Source organism: Pistacia vera, unplaced genomic scaffold (assembly GCF_008641045.1).
Source record: "Pistacia vera cultivar Batoury unplaced genomic scaffold, PisVer_v2 Contig143, whole genome shotgun sequence".
Taxonomy (NCBI): Eukaryota; Viridiplantae; Streptophyta; class Magnoliopsida; order Sapindales; family Anacardiaceae; genus Pistacia; species Pistacia vera.
In genome coordinates, this window is record NW_022195500.1 from 112,802 (window position 1) to 123,379 (window position 10,578).

Genomic DNA, 10,578 nt, shown 5'->3' on the forward strand with positions numbered 1-10,578 from the left:
ACTATTTTTTAGTTTGCATATGTTTGATTTGTAAATGTCTTCGTGTACTTTATAATTTGAAATCAGAGTTTGTATCATGTTTTTGTTTTTGCAATCTTTGATTTATAATTTTAAATTATTAATATTTGATGTACATTAAAATTATATGAATTCAAATTATTTAATTACAATAATATAATTTTAATTCAAGTAAAAAAAAAAAAAAAAACTGGAAAAAAAAATGGGCTAAAGTGGAGTGTGACCGAATTGGATCGAAAAATGCAACCCATAAGTGGAGTGTGATCGAATTGGGCCAAAAAAATGCAGCCTATAATTGGGCCAAAAATGCAGCCCAATCCATATCCTAATTAATCGGTTTTAAAACCGGTTAACTAGTTAACCAAACCGAACCGAATAACCAGTTTTTAAACAAAACCGGTCCAATTTTGATTCAATTTATTTTTTGAACTAAAAATCGGTTCGGTTCAAGCAACCGGTTAACCGGTTTTTTCCACCCCTAACGTCCATGTTATGTTAAAAATTTTAAAATTTTAACTTCTTCTCACTTTGTTTAGGGGAACATTGTTTGCTCTTATTGGGTCAATATCTGAGTGTCCAATGGCAGGATCAGGCATTTGACCATGCATCAACCGCTCAAAAAGCACCTATTGAGCTTGTGATTGCTGTCGCTCCTGCAAAAGCTTTTGTTGTTGATGAAACTGCTGTTGTTGCTACAATTGATGATGTTGAAGTTTGAGCTGACGTTGTTGTTGCAGATGAAGGGTCAAGAGATGTTCCATATCTGGAGCTGGATGGTTTGCCAACTGTTGTTGATGAATCAGATTCTGATTTGGCAACTGTTCTAAAATTGATTCATTCAGGCGTGTAGGAGGAAACATATTTCGCTGTTGGAGCTGCTGCTGCAATTGTTTAGACAAAAGCTACTCTACTAGATCAAAATGGTTGGATTCCTATTCCATGTGTCGTATATGGTGAGCAGCCATAGGATCTTGATACACAATGGGGTCAGCAAGTATGGTTTTTCTATAAATATCCGACTGTGTCTCTGCAGCAAGAGTTGGATCATCCATCGCACCGTATGGAGCAGTCCTTCCCATACCAGAAGGCACATTTTTAGGTCTTGTGTGAGTTCCTTCGAGCTCCGACCACAGCAAGCCAAAAGGGTGCAACTTATTATCATTCTGAATTACAATGCCAGAATCTATTAACTCAGTTGGACGAAAGGGCTGGACACTAGTATCATGAATGTTCCCAAAAGACTTTACAATAGGATATCTAGTATTCCCTGTTGATAAAATATGATGGACAGTAGTCCATCTCATGCGGACGACCGTCCTTATAAGATGGACAACCGTCCACAACAGATGGACTAGCGTCCATCTACTATACTTTTATATTTTATATTTTTTATTTTAAAATATTTTTTATGGACCCTCATCAATTCCACTATGAACAACCGTCCAGGAAGTATGGACAGCCGTCCAAAACCGTTGGACGATCGTCCATTTACGTCAGTGTTCTATCGTCCAACGTGGCGATGTCCACGTTTTTCGGTGCAATTGTTCGGTACCAATCTTTCGGTGGATATAGCATTTTTGTAAATATAAAAGCATGAACGAACACTTGGTCTGTAGGCTTAAAAAACCTATATATGGGTTAAAACAAGCTGTAATATTTAAAAAATTTATAATGTCATTTTTTCATTTAGTTTTATGGAGAATATTATCGATAAATGTATATATTATAAGGTCGGTGAGATATTTAAAGAGATATATAGATAATGGATGAACAAGAACATGTTAATATTTTGGACTGCCTGGGTACATCCTATTTGGAGAACATTTCATGAGAGATAATTTTATGTAGAATCTCTTATTTCCTAAGAAAATGAAAATCTATAGCTTTGTCGAAGAGCCCTAACGAACCTTGATTCATATTATACCCAAGAAATCTAACTTTTCATGTCAAGTTTCGAGAGAATTTGAGCTTCATATATAACTCTTCTATTTGGAATTGGGTATGTAGTCTATTTGAGAGCTCCGTTAAAGGGCAAAATACCCCCCAGTTTTCAGAAAGTGTCAGGCGGGTGATTGCTATGGGATTTGAAATCAAAGAAAACGGTGTTAAAAGAAATCAAACAACACCATTAAAAGAACAAGGTGAGTAAGGTTGGGGTGGGTGTTGGTGATGAACTAGGCCAATTACTTAAGAAATACCAAGGGCAATTGGGTAGTTTTATTTTTTAAAATTATATGTAATAAATTATGAGGACAATGATTTTAGTCTCTATGATTTTGGTCTATTGTGTCAAGGTTTGTTTCAAATTAACGAGAGAAGAAGTATTTTTGTGTGATAAACCAAAGCCAACTTGGGTAAACCAAACCAAACCTATCCTCTTTTGACTCTATAATTTGTCTGTTTTTGAAAACAATAAAGATTGACTCATAACTTAAACTTATAAACTTTTTCTCACAATTCTAACGTGACAGCTCGCTATTGATCAGCTCGTAATTGGGCAGACAGAACCTATTGTTGGACAGGCAAGACCTATTGCGAGTTGTCACGTTGGGATGGTAAGAGAAAGTTTGTGAATTTAGGTTGTAAGTGTAATATTACTCTTTTGAAAACAAGGGTACAAAGAATTACAATGTTTGCAATAGTGTTTCACTATAATATAAATAACTGGATATAGGTAGCTGGTCACCAATCCTACAAATTTTAATGTGTTTTTAGTTCAAATTTTGTATTTTAAGCCCAACAGACTATGTATCCCTAATTTATATTTAAAACATTAATGGATTTTTTAATTAATTTAATTTAAAATAAATAAAGATATAAATTGTGGAATGGGAGAAAATTACTCACCACCTCTTTCTTTTATTTTTTATTTGCTTTCCTCTCTTCCCTCTCTCTTTTATTTCTCTCTCTTTACCAATTAAAGAAAACACTGTAATCATGACCGGATTTGAGCAAGGGCAAACATGGGTCACCGACAAAAAGCACCCGTCACGGCTTGACCCGAGCTCAAGCCTTCAAGCCGTGACTATGCCTCGCTTCTAAGTTGTCACTCACAGAGTTAGACCTTATCATTTTTATTTGCAAAAACTTAAAGAGACTTTGAAAAAAAAATGTTACTTTGTTAGATTTATTTGTTGATTTTATTCCAATTTTCATGTGAAAATTAAATCAGTGTTGGGTGATTTTTTGCGAATAGTGTTTTAGCGTTTTGTTGTCTGGTAGTGTTGGTTGTTGCCAAGTCTACAACACCTATCTCTACAGCCACAACGATAACCATCACAAATATATACAGTAAAACCTCTCTATAGTGACACTCTATATAGAAATAAACTCTACATAGTCATAAAAAACTCTAGTCTCAATTTGGGATAGTTATAAATAAGAATAAACTCCACATTGTAATAAGTTATAATTTTTCTAATTCCCGTCTTAAGGAAAGTTGCCTCCACATAATAATAATTATCTGTATATTACCAAAAAATATATGTTATGTTACATTAAAAGTTTAAGATAAAATAAAATATTTATCTAAAGTTGTTTGGGATAATGATTTATATTTTTAAAGTTGTTATCACATCTTTTACCTTGCTAGTATGTAATAACTTGCTAGCATGGACACTTTCCTGTTGAAGTCAAAATATTTTTAGCTTCTCAAGCATGTTTAGAGCTTCATGACACGAAACTTTTTGTATTTCCGTACTATCATCGTTAGGATTATTTCCTTTATCTCCTTGTCTAATTGTAGCAATGATTTCTTCTTCGGTTAAAGCATACACGATTTGTTGCTCATTTGGATGATCGAGGGAGACATTAATATCCATTCGATTAGTGTAGTGAAATTGTCGAATCTGATTACTCAATTTTGCAATGACTCTTTTATTTTTCTCGTCTACTTCATTTGTAACTTGCAATTCATCGAAATCGAGGGTCCTAATTTTGCAATGCTTAAAACCATTGGCAATTGTCTGTAGCTTCACATTAATTGACCATGCATCAACTGCATTTATAGTTCCATCAATGACACTTATCTTTGCTGGTTCCAAGACACGGTTTTCTATCCATTTCAAAAGTAGGCAATTGAAGCACTAAATTGAAATCCTAATACTACTAAAATATGAATTGAAATCCTAATACTGTACTACTAAAACATGAATTAAAAAATAAGAAATCAAAACTATATTTTTTGTAATTACACCTCCATTAAGTTATAAACTCCTTATAGTAATCAAATTAGTTAATCCCACCATTATGACTATAAAGAGGTTTTACTGTATATAGAGTAGAAAAGCGCGGCCACTTCCAATTTCATAATAAAACACACATTAATAAGGTTTAAATCTCTTTTAACTAGTTATTATGCATCTAATTTTGTAGGGGTGTAACTATAAAAAAAAAATGAAAATTGTAGAAATTGAGGTTTTGTAACTGTAAAAATTTAAAATTGGAGTGATCAGTATGGGTACACGTGGCTCCACTCGTACCCGCATGGGGCAGGGTACGGGTCCAACATTTTGGGCCCGTTTAGAATCGACCTATTTTGAGCCTATTACCCACTCGACCCACTCGATTGGCCAGGTCTAGTTACAGTGGTGTTGGTGGTGGCGGCGGCGGTATCTAGTTGCAATGGTGAACTGAGATGGGAATTTTGGGTTGAGAATTTGTTGGTGGCAACAACATCATTCCTCTCTAGTCTCCAGTCGTCGACGACGGAGTCTGTAGTCCAGGGCAAGGAGGGGATCCCTTTTATAGGCAGGGACGCAGATGGAGCCCAACCCCACCCCATGCCCATCTCTACCTACTTCTATTAATGTTGTTTTAATGCAATAAATAACTAATAACTAAATATATAAATGAATCTATCTGTTAGAGTAGATGCTCTAGAGCCAATCAATTATTGTAGAATTGACTCTTTGTAATAATGTTCATTAATCAATAAAAAAGCATTTTATACTATATCGCTTAAATCATTATTATTGCAATATGTATTGATATATGTCCTTAGAATGGTAGAACCGTGGCGAGGGTATCGAGTGTTTCAAATCTTGATAGTGAGAACCCTATGAGCACATATGGTGGCCATTCTAGAATCGTCTGTAGCCCCAGTATTATTCTCAAGTAAGGGCACAGATAATACGGTAAGGCTATCATAGTGTTGAACGACCCTGTCGAAAGGTAGTGACTGATCTCACTTGTCAAGGTTGTTCGGTGACAACCTGGTGAACACATGGTGTTTGTGTAGGCGATTATACCGCAGCAAGTTCACTAGACTGACCCACCAGAGGATTCCATATGGATGGTAACCCCAGTGTCTATGGAACAAATCTCTAACGAATGGTGGTCATTGATCCTTAGACTTGAGATCACCGGAGCGTCTTGTGCACCAATTGGTGCAGTTTGACACTAGCCTAACGCAGTTCTTTCAGAGCTATCATACGGTGGTGATTGACTGCATCAAGGAGTGTATCAAGACTATGGTGGATTGACAGAGGATTCATCACTCCGGGTACGGAGAAGTTTATCTCACGACGCAATTCAGTATATGGCGATGACACTAAAACTGTGCCACAGTGGGATTGAGTTGTTGCTTTATCCAGATTATAATACAGGTCATTGGTCCAAAACTGATACTTATCGAGAGTAACCGAAGGTTGACACTATTCTATGCCTTCGTCTTGTCGAGATAACGAATGATGAAGGATTGTATTGTACAGTAACCATATCGTTGATAGGTAGCTACTTTGCTGAATCCAAATCTATCGGTGGCCATGATGCCTTGCTAGGGGCCATCTTGGTATGTGTATTAGTGAGATGATTAATTGGTGTTATCGCGATACTATACACTACCGTATGATGAGGAGCCTTGGTCACACCATAGAAGAAAATTTAAGACTCAAGAAGAAAGAAGGGCGTTTCTTCTTTTTGGGCAAAAGGGTATTTTGGATTTCACAGTGCAATAAATTTGCTGAGGTCGTAGCCTTTATTTAATTTGTTAGAAAAATTAAATAAGTGAAATTCCGTTTAAATATATGTTCGCATATATTTAAATAAATTATCATTATTGTTAATGTTAATATATTATTAATATATATTAATTGATTTAATTGAATAATGTGAATTAAATTAAAATATCTAAATGGGAGTGTTTGAACAATTTGGGGGTGTTTGGGTTGAGCCCAAGCCCATTCCATATGAGAATAGGGCAACTAAATAAGACTATAAAGAAAAGGTTTTAGTTGAAAGAAAGGGATGTGTTTTATTTTATTATTTTCATTTCTTCATTTGAAAAGAGAGAAACCTTCAGCCTCAAAACTCTCCCACGCCACTTTTACTGTTCCATTGAAAAACAAACACCTTTGTTTTTTCTCTTGATTTCTAAGGCCAAGGAGTTCTGCAAATCCCTCCTTGGTTCTTGTGATTGTCTTCGTGTGGACCTCTACGGTTCGATCTACACTTGGATCGGTAGCAAACACGTTCAGAGACAATATTGGTGGAGCCTCCAAACGTGGTATGGTTTCTTAAACCTTGAACTGATTTTTGCAGATTTGATTATTTTAATGTAAACTGTGATTTTTGTACCCGGATCTTGGTTCTAAGGAACGATCCATAGAGTTTATGTTTTTGTTTTCCGTGCGTAACTGGGTCGTTTACTAACACTATCAATTTGGCAAGATTAATTTAATTTTCAAATAAAAGATTCGAATTTTATGACATTTTTTGTCAATTTGTTATGTACATATACCCAACATAATTTTGTCCTAAGTCTATTATCATTTAGATTTTGACTAGTAAAATAAATCAAAGATTTAATGTCTAAATAACAACTTTTCAAAGCTCCATTATTTCAAGAAAGGGAAAAAAATTAATTATGGTGAAATATTAAGCTATAATTCGGGTGGAAATAGGAACAATATAATTAAGATGGAAAATTAATGAACATATAGTTATAATTGAAAGAACTGAAGAATACTTAAGCAAGATAATTATGATTGAAATAATTAAAAAAATATTTATTTGGTCAATTTAATGTTATATTTTTTTTTAACATAATCAGCTACCATGATCATTTTCTTCTCTTTATTAGAAGCAAATGTATGTACTATAACTATTGTAGTAATAATTTGGAAAAAAATTCAGAGCATTATAAGTTACTTAAAGTTTTAGAAACTTGGCATAAACATATAAATCATACATCTACATTCTTTTTATCCAGATAGCTTGCGTGCACCTCTTGTTTTCTTCGGGACCTTGGAACTACGACCGGGTATCAGCTTCAGTGGCCACCCCCTATTAGCAATGTGGACTCGAACTCGAGAGGCTATGTAAACTTAATCTTCCTTTGCTCTTTAACCATCAGACCACCTACTAGTGATTTATTATCAAGCCCCACAACATACATCTAAATTAAGTACATTAATATGTTTATTGTTTGATTTTATTTTAAAGCATTTTGTTTACTTTGGTCAACTATTCTTTTTTTTTTAAACTTTAATGGTTAAACGAAGTTGGGCTTGGCTTGTTATAGTAATCGAGTCGAGTTCAATTAGCGTGTGACTAGGCTCGATAGGCTCACGAGCCTAAACTAGCTCACATACGCATGGTTATTTTAGTTACTATTAGAAATATGGGGGACTAACATGTAATTTTAATTACTAAACCTTTGTAAATATGACAAATCACCCCCAATGTAATGTTGTGGATTTTCGCAAGTGTACGAAATCGCGCAAGTAATAAAGTGTAAGTATACAGATGTCGAACTCGGTGGAATTACTACTATCAATTACCAAAATAAACTATCCTATTACTATTTGATTAATCTAAATTTTATAAAAAAAAAAATCCAAATTAAAAATAAACAATTGAAATAAAATAAAATAACTAAAAAGAAAACAACTAAATAAATCTTTGGTTTTAATGCAAGATGACTAGACCTAGGGCATAAATTTCACACCAACTTTTATTCCTATGTATAGATAACTTATGCTAATTTCATTAAACTCTTCCTACAGGTCAAACACTCTAAATTTCCAATAATTTTCTCTCGAACAATTATCAAGTTAACTATAATTACTAACCCGAATAATCTCTAATTAGATTTAAGCAATTGAAGATCATACGCTCTATGGAGTTTATCAAAACCTCACAAATCACGGTAACTTATCCCTGGCGTTAGCTCAACCTATGGTTTTACTACCGTAGACCAACTAAGTATCATCTCTCAATCTCAACCTAATCCATTAATTAATTCAATTCTTGGATCCTTAAGAATCAAAAGCATTAGGCATAATAATAAAACTTAAGAAGAAATCTTAATAAAAATCAACATAAATAAATCAACACATAATCAACAGGTTGGGCTACATCTTAGCCCTAGAAAATAAAATTAGTTCATAGCAATTATGAAAGAAACAATCCTCTTTATTAAAATAAAAATCATGAGTTTAAGGAAGAACAAAGAAAAACTTCTCTATGATTTTGCTCCAAGAGCTCCAGAGATTTGATGCTTTTCTCTTTTCTTCTAATAGTTTTCCTTTTGATCTCTTTAAAAATCCCAAAAAATAATGCTAAAAGACTTTTATTTATATCCCACAAGGGTTAGGGTTCTGTTTTCCTTAATTCTACTTAGTTTAGGACTCTTAAACTTTATTTTCCTAGTCAAAAACGAAAAATAAATTTCTAGCTATCGTGACTGTGCCCCGGCACTATGTTGCGGCATGGTTGATTCTAGACTAACTGTGCTACGACATGGTGATAAATTCCTTTTCTTCAATTCAAACCTCGTATCATTCCTCAGTACTCCAGAGATAGTGATTTTTGAGCCCGATAACGATAGAATCTGAAAAATTGGTAAACATATGAAATGTATTCCTTTGAATCAACTTTCCAACAGTCCAAGAATCAACTTAATCCTAGGTCTACAACTCAAGTTACTGTCAAAATACCTAAGCACGCTCAAACTGGAGTGAAATCTAAAATCTCCTCTTGAACTTCAAAACTTCATAACTTCTTCAATTTAATTCCGATTCTCAATCCATTTGTTTCTACTCGTCACTCATTCCATTTTTGACATGATTCTTCATCTGAGCATAACATTTAGCATAGATACCCTGAAAACACTCAAACACACCCGTGATCTTGTAAAAGACATTTATGAAAATATTAAGCAAATTTACCAATTTAAGCCAATTTCTCCCAAATAGTCCCCCCATAAACCACTAAGTAATTGTGTATTTTCAAGCTCTTATCATGTAAAAATTAGTAAAACCTAAAAAGAAGCCCTTGAAATAAAAATCCCTAAATTGCTAAAACTTGTCGTCTATCATAATCGATGCCGCCTGTTACTCTAATCTTCCTGACAACCATTTCAGCCATAACTTACCACGTTCTTCTCGCCGTCAGATTAGCCGCAGACGTCACCTCTTACTCTAATCTTCCCGACAATTGTTTCATACTAATCTAGCTTAATTCAGGTGCTTCAATAGACGAGTTGTGCAAAGGTATTAACCCTAATTTCATTAATTTTAGTAATTCATCAATTGGAGTGTTGTAGTGGTGCCATAATTAGGAGAGATTCAATTAAGTTCTAGAAGTTCTTAAGAAGTACTTTAACTCTGTGTATCTGTTTTGCATATTGGTTTGATGAAGAGTGGTTTTCTCTTTTCTTTATCTTATTCGTTTGTTGAATTTTTTATCCTGCTTTTCCTGTATTAATTGAATAACAAGTTAAGCAACAAATGCATTAGAATAGAATATGTACGAGACTCCTAAGACTTGTCAACTTGTGATTATAAGAGTGAAATTTGGAGATTCAAAGAATTGCAAACACTGTGATTTGCAATTAAGCAATTTGATATATAAGCCTATATGTAGAGCCCAAACTCAAGCCGGAGCTATGTCATATTTTATGTTGTGTACATAGATCTCAAAATTCTAAGCCCAGTCTTGAGCCTAACAAGAGACTACTTTCATATTTCACTCTTCCATTTTTTTTGTATATCTAAACACTTGTTTTAACCTCCATTTCACATCAAGTCCAAGTTGGATAATCCTGCTTTGGCTCCATTTTTTAATGGACTGATTTCTTCTTGTAAATGAAAACATACTAAGATGCTAGATTTAACACAAGACAGTAGAGTTGAACTTTCTCTAGCAAAACAGAGATGAATGTAGGGAAAAACCAGGCTGCAAGAAGAAAAAATGTCACCATTGTGCTTGTATTGTTAGATATGGGATAGACTTTTATGATAAAGTGATATAACTCCTCCCCTAACTCTAAAAGAAGGTGTCTTAACATCCGGAATCCCTAATCTCCCTACTGCCTCTGTGCCAATGAAATTGTGGGAAGCCCCACTATCAATAAGAACAATCAACTCATTACCTTGAAACTTCATTTTAACTTCATCGTCTTTGGCCCGTGTATTTCCACCATTGAACTGATGGATAACTTAACATTACTCTATGGTTGGTCGATTGCTACCTCCTTACTTTCCTCTTCATTAATTAGGTTTGGGTCTTCTTCCCCTTCATCAAGAAAAAATATTTGGAGCTGCTTTTCTCCACACC